The following is a 16,235-nucleotide window of genomic DNA, read 5'->3' as shown; positions in this document are numbered from 1 at the left end:
TTCTGTTGTCCACCCACTATCTCATTTTCTCCTGGTGCTGTGTTTGCATCCATTACAGACTTTGTCCCTTTTAGACACTTTAACCTTAATATATATGTAACCATGAAAACATGCGGTCATAACTATCTTCATAATTTTTTATCCTTCTTTGTATTTGTAGTTTTTATTATTAAACTGAAAGTACTTTATTATTTTTAACTATTTTTTTTCTGTACATACATTCATGCGTAGGCAACATGTCTAATTTTAAAGATCCACTCGAATGAAAACTGTGTTGTTGCTGTTTTTAACCTGTTCTTGTAAACATTTTCTCATGAAAGAGGACATGAATATAAAAAATAATTAGCTCAAAACTGTATTTCTGCATATTTCTTGAATAAATTGTTGTGAATCAAGAGCAGACAAAAAAGATTGTATTTGTGATGCTGGATGGGGCACAAGCTCCCCCCTCCGCGCCATTCTGATGCTTCCACTTGTGGGCAACCCAAAACTGAACGGCATGTTAGCTCCAAAATGGATTGCCATTTTCGCTGATTTTAGGTTGTGAGGGGTTGGAAGCAGGGGTTGACATAGCCCAGAAATTTGCACTGGCCCACAGGGCCAGTAGTTTTTGAAACTTACTGGCCCTGCCTGAAAGTTACTGGCCCGACACCGCGCATAGCGGGACCCGCCGCTCCGCAGGTGCTTGCAACTTTAGGGGGGTCTGGGGGCATGCCCCCCCGGGAAACTTTTAATATGGTACAATTTGGTGCATTCTGGTGACATCACTTATTTCTACACTTTTCAATGACTGAAAATAGACCATATCAAACTTAAATCTGCTCTAGTCTGTTTCAGATGTTTTGAAGAGAGCACTGCAGTGTAGTAGGTAACACTAGTTCAGAAGTTTTCATGGTGCTTCTAACGGCAAATATCGCAATAAATCATAAACCTTAAATGTGTTAAAACAATCTAATGGCAGCTTGAACCATTTAACGAATCAAATAAATCCCTTAATGCATTTGACCAATCGGATGGACGCCTTCACATTGTTGATCAATCAGATGGAGCCCTGTTATGTTAGATGTTTGTAACCCATGTCAACGTGGGTCATTTGGAGTATAATTTTTAAACTGGGAATGGTTATTTGGTTATTTTGCTGTTTGTTTATATACCGCAAATTATATCGTTATCGCAATTTTAATCTCTGATATCGTATATCGCGAGTTTTCCTCATATTGTGCAGGTCTAACTGAGATCATTCAGCTAACTAGAAATACTTACTGCTTACAGTGTTGTAAAGAAAAACAAAATTAAGTAGTTTAACATTCTACTGCATTTGAGTCTGAGATTCAGGTATTTGGAGTTGCCTTTGATTCTTTGACATTCAGCTTAAAGCTTAGTGCATACAGTTTCATCTTCAATGCATTCATTAAATATCTTGCTGTCCATACTACTAATTATACCCATTACTCCATCCAACATATTCCTATCTATTCCTGCCATGTCTTCCACATCTCTGACATGCTTCAGTCTCTCTTCAGTGTCGGTGTCGGATTTATAATCAAATGTAATAATAACCCACTGGCTTGTGCCTTCGTTGTTGCTGTTTAACATTGTTTTGTATTGAATTGTTACATTCAATAAAGTTTGAAAAAAAAAAGTAGTGAGCGCGTGCCGCGTGGTGCTCGGCAGTGAATGCCGCGCGCGAGCAGGCGGGAGAGAAGGAGAAGTGATCAAAGGTTTCCCATAGAAACCCTTGAAGTCTGAACACAGGACTAGCAGAAAAACTAAATTATGAAGACGAGGTAAATCTACACGTTTTCGCAAAATTTACTTTATTGAAAAAGGTGAAGAATATATAAACCGTTAAATATTTTAGTGGCCCGAGCGGACAAGTGAAAAGTAAAGTCTTGTGGTCCGCACTGCTCGAAAAGCAGGACCGGGCCAGCGGACAAATGGCTATGTCGAGCCCTGGGAAGCTAACGGAACAGTACACAAAGGATGATGGGAAACGAACACAGGCTTACTCCCTGCTAACAGTGCCACCACACCTTTGAGAATGAACTTCTGCCGCTCTGCAGAAATATGTCCTAAAAAACAACAGGTTTTTGAATTTTGGCAGGGAAGACATAAAATAGATCAAAAAATGATCGCAGTGAGACTTTAAATAAATAAAAAAGTGCAAAAATACAAATATAAATGTTAAGTCCTATAATTGTTTTTGGAGACTAAGTAAACAAAGGGATAAATTCTAGTAAGTTCTACTTCCTTTATAATATAAAAGCAGCCGTTTCACCAATGTGTATGTGTTTTTTTGGAACCCTCTCAGGATTTTCTACCCTGCAAGAGGTGTGGGAAATGTGCAGCCAGAAATCGCAGGTGTTCTTAGTAAGTGAAAATTCACAATTGGGATATGAGCTTGGAAAAGAGAAAAGTGAGTAATTACACTAAATTATGCAGTGTACCAGTTGTAGATGAATGGTCATTTCCTCTGTTCTCTGCTCTAGCATGACTCAAAGTTTGTTGGACACATTTTCAAGCTTTTTTTTTTTAAAGCCTGTGGCTTTAAAAGAATAACTTGTAGAAAATTCTGTCTTGTCTCAATGTTTTGAACAAATATTATAATCAAATGCTGTTGTAAAGTAAAAGTATGAAATTAAATGTAACGTAAAAATTTGGTGGGCCAAACAAAAAAATGTAAATACATAAAGAGAAATTTAAAAAATGCAATACAAAAAATGCATGTTTTTTCTAGTTTGATTAAGATGAGAACATTTTAAATTTGAGAGGCCAAAAGGGTTATCCTGCTCTGAGGAGCTTAGTGGAAAAAAATCCGACAGTCTGGAGCTAATCTCCCAAACTTTATTAGCCAGATGAAGCCCAATTTCTTAACGCTATACTCTCATCTGATGGCAACATAAGATCTCTGACAATATGAGGAATCTTACATCAGTATAAAAAAGCAAAAAAAAAACCTCCTTCCTTCAACATGACTACTCTCCTGCAGAGTTTTTGGACCTCGCTTGACAGGACTGACTATGTGGTCTCTTATTTTTAAACTCCTTCTGCTTTTTGGAAGAGGATTAGTGGCCTGGAACACAACTTCACTGAAGGTTTGATCAGATATGAAGGTCCAGCTTGGCTGGGAAAGAATGCAAAATGGAATGCACTAAGCGCTTTAAGTCTGGTGATATATTAATGCGGTGAAACAGAATCCTATGTCCGCATCATGGAACTTTTCCCACTTTTAGCAACAAAACAGTGGTTGGAGCTGCAGAGCAGAGCAATCGCTTTTGTCAATGGTTTCCAGCTAAATAATCTTTCCACTCTGAAAGAAAGGCATCAGTCCCTCTGAGACAGACACTGTCAATTGCTGCACACTTTCCCGTAGAGTCTTTTGTCCTCTCTTCTATGTAATAATTTCAATTAAGATAAAAGATAAACTAATTTATCATGGATTTTCCAAGTATACGAACAATCTTGCAATTATTCAGGAGTTTAAGGCTAAATTTCAGAATATTTAATGATAGATTATGTTGAGGTGACAGCAGCTAGGGGGCAGAAATGTCTGCCATAGGTGAAAAAAAGGCAGCTATAATTACCAAATGGACTGTTTCAGCCAAAATCAAAGACATTGTTTTTTTAGTTTTTTTTTTTAGTTTTTTTTTTTTTTACAGCTGCCGAGCTATCTGCAACTCTATAAGGCTTTAGTGGAATTAAAATAAAGCTAATTTTCCTTTAGTAATGAGTGTTTTTGTAGATGATAAAAAAAAACGAAAACATGTGCAAACATTAGCTTTCACATAATGCAAACCAAGAGAAAGTCGACAAGAGACACTACATAGGTCAAGCTACTGCGGATTCAGACTTCTCCAACTCTGGAAATGTGTCATCTAAAGTTGGGATAGCTTTGAAAATGTTCACTATAGTTGCACTTATTCTACAAAGCCTTTCTCCAAGTAATGTGTGATGTAGAATTTCCTCAAACTGGGATTCTTCTTTTCCTTTGGCCACAGCCAATCAGCTTCCTCCATCTAACCCTTTCTTCTGCCTCCTCTCTTCCTCTAACACGAGCTCCCTTCATGTCTTTGTTCACCGCATCCATAAACCCTGGGATTGATCTATTCTATCTCAATAAAATCACTGCAGTACAAGCCCCATTTGAAAGAAGTAAAAATTCTGGTACTGTAAATAAAAATCTAATACACAAGGTCTTACCAAGAATACTTCTTTAAAGAAAAATATTCTGGTCACTATGGGTTTTCTTCAATTAATATTTTGCTGTTAAAAAAATAATCGTGAAAAGATCATTTTTCTTGCAAGGGAGAAAGTAAGATTTTTTTTCTTGAAACAAAGGTAATTTGACTTTCGAAAGATTGGAAAGTTGCAGTGATGAATGTGTTTGGTGTGCTTGTAAAAGTGTAAATGTTATACAAAATATTAGATTCACCTTGTGACAAAAAACAATCTTTGAACGCAGTGGAGGTGTATTTAGGGCATAACTTCCAACTATCCGTTCAGTGTGTAACCTCTCATCACCTTTTGGAGTTGTGCATTTGAGTTGTTGCCTTGTTACCACAGCCGTGGGTCAAGTCTAAAGATTTTTAAGAGTGTGAGCATAAAATGTGTGCACCCAAAAATGTTAATAGTTAATACAGGATAGGTGCAAACATTTCATTAACCACAGCTCATTCAAAAAGCTTTAAAAAAAACATGCATATTTTAAATGTCTGTATATATGATTATTCTTCTCTAATTCACTATTTTTCATTTTTTATTTCCCTTCAGGAAAAAAACCTTTGTGGAGGACTCAAACAGGTTTCATTCTGTGTTTAATCTGCTAGTAGAACTTTTCAAGAAGGAAAAAAAAAATGCAATCATAATAAAATCCCTTCATCACGGGAGCTGCTTGACGCAGGAGATCTCATGTTCTACCACTCAGCTGGGAGCGTTCATTATTAAGCTCCACCAGAAAATCTGATAACGCTCCTGAGAACAAAGGCTGACCTGCTCCCTCATCCTCAGTCTTTCTCTGCCTTACACTGACACTTTAGAATTTAGTCCATGTCTGCTTCCTGAAGCTGTCAAAGCCCTGACTTCAACTTTGAATCAAGAAAATCTTTTGGAAAATAAACCCAGAAAATAAAACAATAAAAAACGCTTATTTAAGTCAATCGGACAAAAAGATTTGAATTTGAAAAGGAGGCGAGTCCAGAAAAAGTGTTCAGTGTGGCTAAATAGCTCACCATTGGCTTTACTTCCAACGATTGTCATCCGTGTCCTTTCTATTTCTAAATCACTTTAAAAAAAACTGCAAATTGCAACTTTTGGAAAGGTTATTGATTACGAATAATAAAGATTACAGAAGTTACATTTTATAAAGTCCTTCATAGGAATGTTTGTTAACTAAATAAAGTATTTGTAATAAAAGAGCAACCCTGTCAGGAGTTATAGTAATAACTGACAATCAAAAGATGATTCCTGCTTGTGGGAACGACAGAATGATCTTTTTGTGATCTGCATTTCCTGAAAATAGATAACCAGAGTTCACACTGAGCTGCTTTTGCCTCCTCTATTCCACTGAAGCTCAACAACCCCTATTTTAGGCCTCTATATTGGTTTAATGTTTTGTCTTTTGGTATTGAATGTTTTTCATGAATTCTAAATCATCTCCAGCCTTTGATTCTATTTTTTCTTTTATGTCTCTATTTTTATTTGTTTTTCAGTCTTAAATCTGGGTTTTATTGATTTATTTATTTTTACATGTACTTGGTCACACACTGTAAACCCGAATAAGTTCAGTGAACTCAAAATTTTTGAGGAAACAGATTACATAATAATTTTTAAGTTGACTTACTTAAAAAGTATAAGTTATTTGAACTTAAAATCTTTGAGTTGAATAAAATAAAACAATTTAACTAAAATTAAACTATAACTTTTTATTTAACTAACTTAAAGATTCTTACTTTACTGAACTAGAATATTTTGTTTTTATTGAACCTTAATACATTAGTTAATTAACTAAAAAACTTTAATATATCTCAACTCAAAATTAATCATTTGAAGTCTAAACTAGTCTTATTTGTCCTTCTTAGTCACGGCCATTTTTACAAAAGAAAAACTGAGGCAGAATTGTAATTGCAAGTTTATTTTTAAACCACCTTACACAAGTACATTTGAACAACTTGTGGTACTACAAAAAGGTAAAACACTGCACAATTTGTGTTAAGAAAAAGTGCACAAGCCATAAAAAATAAATAAATCAGTCTTCAAGAAAAGCAAAAAATGAGCACTAATCTTTTTTACACCATTTCCTTATACAACTTCATAAAAAAAGAGCATTCTTACATTTCAAGAAAAGCAAAAATTGTTTATCAGCCTTTTCTTTTTATACTTTTCCCACATAAAACAGTATTTTCTTAGGCTGCCCTTTCCCTATAAACATTAGCGCTCAAAAAAATACCCATTTAGGAAATTTGCCTACCACAAGCTCATCTTCCACCACAACTGCTGTACTGAGCGGACAGAAATGCACTGAACTTGTGTTGTTGTTGCTGACGGTCAGAATGCCAACAGAGGTGATGCTGATGTCTGCCTCTGGTGACTCTTTAATCTGCAAATGAAAAAAAAAAAAAACAGTGTAGTATTAAAGAGAGAGAGAATTGATCGTTTGAGGGAAGAAAACTTTATGCAAAAACTACAACCTGAAATTGACATTTTAAGAGAAGGTCAGAAATTACACAACAGGAAAATTATTAAAATTGATTTAAATTAATGATTCAAGGATTGTAGTCAAAGCAATAAAAAATTTACACATATTTATCAAACTCATTACAGAAATGATGAAATGCATAGATTAAAAAGACAGAAAATAAAACAAAAACGTCAATTAAATCACATTTGCTTAATTCAATACAGTGATCTTTAACTAAAGTCATGTAGAGCTTGATTTATTGCTTGAAAAGGATCTGGAAGAACAGAGCTTATATAATACAAAATCAAATGGAATCAAAATAAGACTATTTGTAAGAGTCCTCATGATTCCATACGGCACTGTACACAAAAAAATATGACATCTGAAAACAGGATCACATTTACACACATCACATCCCTGCCATTAGACCCTTTTACACAGTTAGTAAAAACTCCTTTATAAAAATAAAATAAAATAAAAAACTCCTCCCCAGGACGGACAGGCGATGTACCAGAACTCTTTGAGAAGAATTACATTTTCTAGCTCAACAACTGCATTTTTTAAGTCCAGCAGATTGGCGTCATCCAGATGAAATAGGGGACGGCTGTGGGCCCGAGATGAGCCAGAGGCGAGGTCCACGGTCAGGTACAGGAGCACAGATGAGCTGGAGTGCAATATTTTAGGAGACTATGTGCTCTGCCACATAATATTGCTTTGGCATGACTTTATGGTTAAGCTGTATTACCCACACAGCTGGAGTATTAACCAGCATATCCATCATAAAGTACTTACATTCCAAACTTTGAAGAACTGTGGGTCCTCCTCACGTTTGTATATGGGAAGCCAGTGCAGGACAGGAGTACCTTTGACATCAGCAGTCTGCTCTTGCTGCACAGAGACAAAGACAAATTAATATGGCAAACATATTTCAAATGACTGCACCCTTTGGTCTGGCTCAGTTCAGTTCATCTAGTCTTTTTAATAATCTTAAAATTGTACAGTTATTTCAAAAAATACACCAAACATAAGATGACATTAAATTCATATTTACAAATGCATTGGGATCAACATTGATGTTTTTTTCTCCAGTGAAGCAAACATTTACAGTCATTCACTGAATTAGAAACGCTCAGTAATTAATATGAATCAATCCAAGTCAGCCCCTTCTTTTAGCTATACTAATGCATGATGTTGATCATGCCATGCAGTTACACCTCACCTGTTTATCATAGAGGTGCAGAAAGTCGCATAGAGCCTTCCGGTTCGTGCTGCCTTCTGTCTCAAAAAGATCAGCATCCTCTGCGTCTGTCTGTCCAGGTCAAAATAAAACTGTTTTAACAGTTTGACATTTGTGATGCGATGAAACTCAGCTCACATCTACAAAATTTTTTTTAAAATGTTAAACACATTTTAAAGCTTTTTCAAGCTACTGGTAGCTTGGAAAAACCGCTGCATTTCACAATAGCCTCAATACTCTGTCCACAATATGTAATCTATGATTTATATTAATATTTTTTAAATACTTGTGCATTAGCTAGAATGACATAGAGGATGTTTTAGGAAGAGACAAAAAAGTTATTTTAAAATATTTGACATTGTGAAACACAAATCACAACCAAACCAGTGGCCAAAATACAGTTTTTGAGTCTTAAGCAAACTTTATGATACATTTAGTATTTTAACTCGAGCCCAATTCAGGACAAAGTTATAACTGCTACATAACATTAAGGTAGCTTAAAACATTTTTACTTATTTATAATTAATTTAATTTGTCAATAAGGTCAAATGTTCTCCATAGCCGGAGGATTCGTGGGACTGGGAGCTGCTCGTGTCTTAAATATTGCAGCCATGTTATTTACAATCAAAACTTACCTCCGCTCTTATTTTTCAAACGCACCGCCGGTTCACTAAAGAAGATACGAGAACATGTTAGCGTAAGGCAGCTAGCTTAGCCCACATTTGCATTTATTAGGTTACTACGTGAAATACAAGTTACACAAAAAAAAATAACGATTACCAAATCACAGAGCCTATGGTAAAAAGTAGTAGAAAAAAAAGGCAATTCCCACCGAGTCGTATATGTGGCTGTGGCAGCCGCCCTGCCAGAGCTAGCTAGCGGTTAGCTAGTAGTAACGGTTAGCTAGTAACGGTTAGATAATTTAAAATGTGCGCCAACCAACTCGGTAAAAGTAAAACTTGAAACTTTGCCCCAACAACTTCTTTTAACCACAAGCAATAATTCTCTGATGACATGATACTGCAAAACATACATAATTGTTTAATTCAGAACAAATATTCGAAGATACATACAAACTCATGGAGCACGTCATGAATACAAAGGATATACTTGAAGGAACATCAAAAGAAGCAACAAATATATAATACAGAGGCGAAAGTCATAAAATATAATAAAAAATAAAATAATACGACTTACCTAGACGTATGTGCGTTATCAACTTGGGCCAGCTGACACTCGCATCAGACCTCCGCCATCTTGAAGACTTCTGCGGCTGAGTTCACGTTCATGGGCGTACGTTATGACGTCATCACGTCTCATTACTCATAAGTTTTGACTCCAAGGTTTCATTTACTCAAAATGTTTTAGTCCAATAAACATATAACTGTGGCAAAAGTTGAATCGGCTTATAGGTTTTAAGCTAACTCAACTTGTTTGTTACTTTTGAGTTCAGTGATTATAAAACTTTTGAGCTCATTGGACTATTCGGGTTCTACAGGTCAGCAGAAGTTAGGAGCTGCTGCACAAACAGCCAAAGATAAAAATGGCAGGGCAAAAGAACAGTTTAACGTTAATGTAATTATTGGTACCTTTTCCAAAATTGTAAAATAACAACATCTTATTTTCAATTGTTCAGATGTTTTAATCTATAAGCTTAACACATTTTTGGAAACTAGAATCAACAACAAGTAGGTGCCCCATCACCACCTAGTTGTGAGATCATTTCACAAACAGATTTTTAGTTTTAGGAAAAAGCTTCCATCGGAAATCAAATATTTCAAATCAATTATGAACTGTCCAAACACTGGAGACGGTTGGAGCGAGTGCAGTCAAACATATAGGACTCATGTGATTAACGAGTTTGAGGCAAAAAAAGGAAAAGACTTGTGTAGCTTGTGGACTTCTTAAACTGTTCTGTTAATCACAAATAGTATAATGACAGAAAAAACATTAAATAAAGTTTAAAAGGAAATGTTTTTATTTTGTGCCCCAGAGAGCTAAGATGTCTTAAATATGAATACCGCCCGAATCTTAAACCATCAGTGAAGAGACCGCTGAGGGTGATGTACAGATGTTTTTAGTAAATTAGTTTTTCCCTTTTATCTCCAGGGTGCCAAAAATCTAAATGTAAATTATGACCTTCTTTAATTGTATCTAGAAATGCTGATATTTTGGTTTACTGATCATAGTATTCCATGAAAATGGTAGTTTATTATTTCCATTGAAAATCTTTTTGAATAAAATCAAAATATCCATCAACCATAATTCTATTTTCTGTTTGTTTAAAGCGCTTGGAAAAGTGATTCACTGGAGAAAAATAGAGTTTCTCAGTAACTGCAGACTATTTTGATGTTTTTGAACATGCAGGCACTAAAATAAACAGATAAAAGTTTGTATTTAAACATGTATCGGAGTTTTGGTTTAGCAATTTGTGAAAAGCATTTTCGATAAAAAGATTACTTCTTGGAACTTGCACTTTTACTTTTGTGCTAATTTTCTTTTCTTACAAAACCCAAAACTATTTTATTCACACCCTTGGCACACCAACTGGTGATTACAACAATGGTCCCCAACCTCTGTGTGACAATTAGTGTTGTTTTGCAGAAAGAAAGGAAAAAAACTTTTTTTTTTCAGTCTTATTTATAATCTTTTTCTAAATGAAGTTTATTTTGGAAAATTACTGGATTCTCTCCACCACATCTGACTCATTCTTGGTCATGTGTGGAAAATCCATCCTGTACTTTTTTAAGTGACTGTACTGACCGTTAAATTGAAACCCCAAAGCTAGTAAAGTTAACAAAAAAACATTTGGAAAGTTTCTTTTTTCAGGATAAAGCCAGTAAGGAAAAAGAAGACAAACCTTCAACTTCAAAATAAAAGAAAGTTACATGTAACAGACGAAAACCAAATAGGGATTTATTGTGAAAGTTGTTCCCACACACGGTAATATAATGTATAGTATTCAGAAACCTGCTGTCTGAAGTTATGAGGAGGCTGATAATAAAGTTATCATGTTCACATTTAGAAAATACCCTTTCTTTTGTATTCATCTGTTGCACCTTAAAATGTCGGATGAGGCTGAAGTTGGCGTCTGTTTTTTTCATCTTCCACTTTGACAGTTTAAGGTTAAGGAAAAAAGTACGTCACAATTTAACGGTTTTTACATGAAATCTACTGTACAAATAAACTTTAAACCATCTTCAGATATTTTACAGAGGGTGAGGATAAAATTTATTCTCAAAAGTTAAAGGAAACTAGAAGCAAAAAGAAAAAAGATTTCCACTTCAGTCCAGTACAGGCCAGTCCATGAAAATAGTGTACAGGAAATATGTAAATATTGGCATTGAAGCAGTCTGTGGCCTGAAAAAGGTTGGAGACCACTGATTAAAATCAAATCCCAAATAATAAGTTGCATTTTGTAATGGTGCAACCCAAGGTTTTATTTTAAGACAGGAAGTAATTTATCTATTTGGTTGCTTTGGCATTCCAAAAAAACCCAAAATACTTTTCCTTGGTAAAAAGGGCACAAACATGAAAGGATGTTTGTTGAGCAAATGAGAAAAACAAACAACTACAACCAGCAAGTAGGAGCAGAGGGAGGAAGGCACATACCCAGATGGAGACACTCTCCTTTGAAAGTGAAGCAGAGTGTTAAAAGTAGAAGTAGAGAGGTGGGACTATTCTGCAACAGACGCAGGAGAAAGGCCAAATCAATGGAGGCACGATAATGAATTATTTCCTCACCAAAGAGAGGTTAGAGGAGGAAGATAAAAGCAGACCACATGCTGCGCCACTAACAGGCTGGAGGCTGCTGCCTGTGAATTATGGTGTGCTAGAACACACTTTCTGCCCTCGGGACCCATTGGTTGCAAACAAAAAAAGAAAGTAGGGGGAAAAATATAAAAGTAAGAAAGCCGCCGAGAGATTATACGACAAGAAAATAGATGTTGGGTGACTGTAACCGGTCAAACCAAGCTCTCTTGCAAAGCATGGATTTACATCTCTATGGCTTATTAAATACATAATGATGGCATTAAAAATGTGAGGAGAACAGACAGATAAAGGAGAGTGATAATACATGTCTGGCTGAACAATTACTGTCTGTAATGATCCTTATTGGGTACTTTCAATGCACCGACAGACTCCAACAACTGCATTTTCTTCACTGCATTATAATCTATGCTTAAAAACTCTAACTTGCTTAGCAAGTGAAAGATGTATAACTTGTCCCTTTGTTCTTCCCTCACAAGACATCCTGCTGATCATTCGGGTACTAGCTCACAACTGTAGCTAAAAAATTTAATTGATCATATTTCAATTGCTATTCGACTATTAAGAGCACTTTTCTGTGCAAGTGCCACTCTCACTTCCAATGCCTTTGGATTAAACGCATCAAGTCCAACTGTCAGACATTTAAGTCAACAGACATTAAAGTCAATTAAAACATTAGAAAGAAATGGAGGGAAATTAATGGAAATTAATATTCCGTCTGTGGATCCAGTCTGGCTGGAATGCATGAAGTCCATTCTAACTTCTAATGAAGTCATTTTTCACTGCAGTGTTACAGTGGTAATTTTCCGTTTCTCATCTATCTGTGTAACTTTAGCTTTTTGCAAAACGATTTATTTCAAGCCATCAACTCTGATTTGATTTTCAATATACTTTTTTATTTTTTTCATCATGTTTTTTGTATGACATAAAATATTCCTGCATTTCTGATTAAAATTGTCCTCATGAAAATATATAGCGAAAGTCCAAGGTCAAACGTTAATCTGATAAATAGAAAAAAAATGTTTGAGAGATTTTCTTTTGGTATGTCAACTACAAATTAAAACACATGGTCACTTAGTTTTGACATACCAGAGTCTGAATATGTGTTCTTTTGCCCAGTGCATCAGTGATGAAGGATACCACACTTTTAAGATTCAATACCATACAGATGACTTATTTGCATAACATTTTTGTTACCAATTACTGATACAAATTTCTTATTGGTTATTTATTTGTTTCTCAAGCATACTTTTTTTTTATCCTACAAACAAATACCATCAATAACGGGTCAGGTAACAACTTTAATGTGTAAGGTTAAAAATACAAAACCATTCTATCAAAAATCAGCGTGCTGTGTTGTTCCTAAGGGAAACACACATAACTCACATGACCAATGGAGAAGTTCAATGTATGCTGTGGGCTGGGGGTGTTTTAGCACAAAACACTGGAATAAGTCACCTACTAACCAAAAATATCTAAAAATGTATCATGGACTTTTTTTTAGTTCATTAAGTAGTAATCAATACTTTAATAGAACAATAAATACCAAAATATGGGTATCTATATTTTGATACCAATGTGTCAATACTCCCACCACTACAGTGTATCTGGGAATGATGACTACCAGCCCAGTTATATTCCCAAGGGCCATAAGATGATGCAGAATTTATTTTATAGTTGTCATTTCCTTCATAGGTCACCACAGCAAATCAACTGTTTCCTTCTGACCTCTTGCTTGCATCACACTCATTAGCTTTATGCCCTCTTTTACTACAAACATAAATCAGTTGTATAGTTTTGCTTTTCTCCTTCAAAGAGACCACCAACAACAATCTTGGAACTACAGCTCTCACAACCACCTTAACAACCACTCAAAACAAGGCCCTCTTCAACTCGATACACACTGGATCTTTTGGAAAAAAACATGTCTAAACTCTTGTTGAAAAGAAGTCTCTCATTCACTTAGATGTCAGAGAACAAAACTATTAGAAAAAATGATTTCTAATCTTAGCAAGATTATTTGTTTAGTTTAGGGAACATCCTGTGCAATAAAACATTAAAACCAAATACCTCACTCAGAGAACCTGTTTTTGTATTGTATTTCTAAATTTTAATTTTCAACAGATACACAGCTCGGTTTAAACGCTTTCTTTGACATTCTGTGTCTGCGTGCACAAGCATATTTTAGCTCATTGATTGCTCATCTGTAAGTAAGATCCTGCTATTCTGATACAATTTTACTTGTAAGTCTTTTTTCTCCTCCAACATGGCAGCCCACACTTCTAAACCATGGACCCAAGTTGTTTTCTCATCTGAAAATCATCTCTCTCTCCCTAGAGACACATCGCATCTCTTGAGCTGTCCCCATTATTTTCAAATTTTCTATTATTTTTAATTGTTATTTCATCAGCGTCTCAGGTGATTTTTTTTTAAATGTCTCTGTTCCACCTATTTGCTTCCCCAGAACTGTTATAATGACAAGCTGATCTTCCATTGACTATGTTGTTGTACTTTTTTTTTGTGATCTCAATTCCGCAGAATACGCTAAGGTACGACTCTTTTCAACAAGGGTTTAGACATGTTTATTTCCAAAAGATCCAGAGTGTATCGAGTCAGAGAGGGCCTTGTTTTGTGCTTCTATTGTTAAGGTGCTTGTGAGAGCTGTAGTTCCAAGATTGTTGTTGGTGGCCTCTACTAGACACATGGTGGAAACCAAAAACTATAAAAGAAATAGGTTATTACGGTGAAAGAGGAAGTCTGCAGGAACCCCAGGGTATTTTACCTTAGAGACTCACTCCAATGAAAAGTCTGTTTATGGTGTTTTTAACATGTTCTTGTGGCATTTTTCTTATAATGGAGGACATGTATAAGACAATTAAGGTTAAAATGTTGTTTCTGAATATTTCTTTATTTATATCATGGTGAATCAGGAGCAGACAAGAACTGCACTTGGAACAAAGCTTGTAGTTGTTACCATTTCTGATGCATCCGCTGGCAGTCATATAGATCCATGCATGCATATGTTTCCCTTGTCAGAGCCGGCATCTGCCTCATGCCTGCACAGCTGGATCGCTCCAATATTGGTCCCCATTTTTGTTAAACCGTTAATGTTAGTTTGGGGTTATGAGGGGCTGTAAGCTAGCAGGAGAGTGTGTAAACTAAGCGATGATGGGACATTTAGAGGAATATTTCTAATGAACTCCTGTTGCTCTGCAGAAACCATGTCCTAGAAAATGAAACAAGCTTTTTGATTTTGCCAAAAAAACAGCATAATCATAATTTTATTTAATATTATTGACCACACATAGCAATGACATGAATGTCTGGTAAAACGTTTTTTTTTTTCTAACTCTCAAAGTGTGATGCCATCTGTTTCCATTTTTAATTAGAAGCTGTTATGTCTGATTCAGTCATGGGTTCAGATCCCTAAACAAGACATGATGGTGGCATCACACTTGAAATCTTGAAAAGCAAGAGGAATGTTTGTGATGCTGCATTTGTATCAAACGCATGTTAGTGAATTTCAGCTATATTTCCACAGGAACTAGAAACGCAAAGGCCAATGTTGAAGCCCCAGCAGGATGGGATGATTACATGGCAGATGTATTTAAGCCAGAGGCCCCCCAGGAGACCCCCATATTCTAGGGATTTGTGTGACTGTGCAGCATTGATTTTCCATGTGGAGAATAGGATTGCACGTGCAGAGAAGTATAAATAAATGGAAAAGTACAAAGTGAAGAAATGAAAGTATTGTATTTAAGTAAAACATTTAAACATCTTATGGGGTATGTGAAGACCAGAAAACATGTCTCAGATGAAGGTTTCAGTGATCAATTTCTATAGTATATGCTCTCCTGAATTGTGTATTTTTGATCACAAACACAACTGTAATCATTATTAGCCTTTTATGTCCAAAGTAGGAACCACCGACTTTACTGTTGCTTTTTCTGTATACCTTTACCCTTTTCTGTATGGGCATAGTTTGCACTAAATAAATAATAAATTGATTATTGGATCTTGGGAAACCTTTTGGGAATCTCTTGGAATTGTAATCAGAGACAAATTTGGTGACCAATAGAAACTAGATGCACTTCATAGGCATGTAAGTGCAGAAGTGTCTGTGTTCATTACATCATGAGACACACTTACCATAGAGTTCATGGGCTCGTGAGAGTCTTTACATTACATGCCTTATTTTCACAAATTTCTATTTGTTGGCATAAAGAAAGTATTTAAAGTAAGTGTCTGTGTGAAGGGCTGGGGGCACCGTCATAAACACGGGTAAGCTAATAAACAAGACAATTTCATCAGCCATTTACTGAAACTAAAAACACCCCAAAGCTAGTTGGCAATCTTTTCAACACATGGTCCAGAGCCCTGCCCCCTCATACAGTCACCATGGCAACTGTGGTCCCAACACTCGGTCACTGAAGCTGTGGAAACCATACTTTCCAGTCAATGTTAAATAACATGAGCAGTTTTTCCAGGGCCCGATTATGAAGGATGTAATCTTAAATGCTATTACAATGATAGGAAGTTATTGCAACCTAT

The 16,235-nt window shown here is 35.7% G+C and overlaps 1 protein-coding gene and 1 long non-coding RNA gene across 3 annotated transcripts in view; both read right to left on the bottom strand.

Moving 5' to 3' along the window:
* The window catches only part of fstl4 (follistatin like 4), a 192,377-nt gene that overhangs the window by 47,457 nt on the left and 128,685 nt on the right, over positions 1 to 16,235 (bottom strand). The window lies entirely within an intron of this gene.
* Positions 6,115 to 9,466, bottom strand: LOC111948631. Of its 2 annotated transcripts, none has more exons than XR_002874592.1 (5): positions 9,111 to 9,466; positions 8,549 to 8,583; positions 7,896 to 8,053; positions 7,469 to 7,564; positions 6,115 to 6,595 (listed from the first exon to the last, which is right to left on the bottom strand). It is a non-coding gene; the product is annotated as an uncharacterized LOC111948631 (long non-coding RNA). The 2 variants fall into 2 exon arrangements; XR_002874591.1 differs by having other exon boundaries at positions 7,896 to 7,985; positions 9,111 to 9,426.

This window comes from Oryzias latipes, chromosome 14 (genome assembly GCF_002234675.1).
Source record: "Oryzias latipes chromosome 14, ASM223467v1".
In the NCBI taxonomy this organism is placed as follows: Eukaryota; Metazoa; Chordata; class Actinopteri; order Beloniformes; family Adrianichthyidae; genus Oryzias; species Oryzias latipes.
The sequence above is the reverse complement of the archived record's forward strand: the minus strand, read 5'-3'. Positions and strand labels throughout refer to the sequence as shown.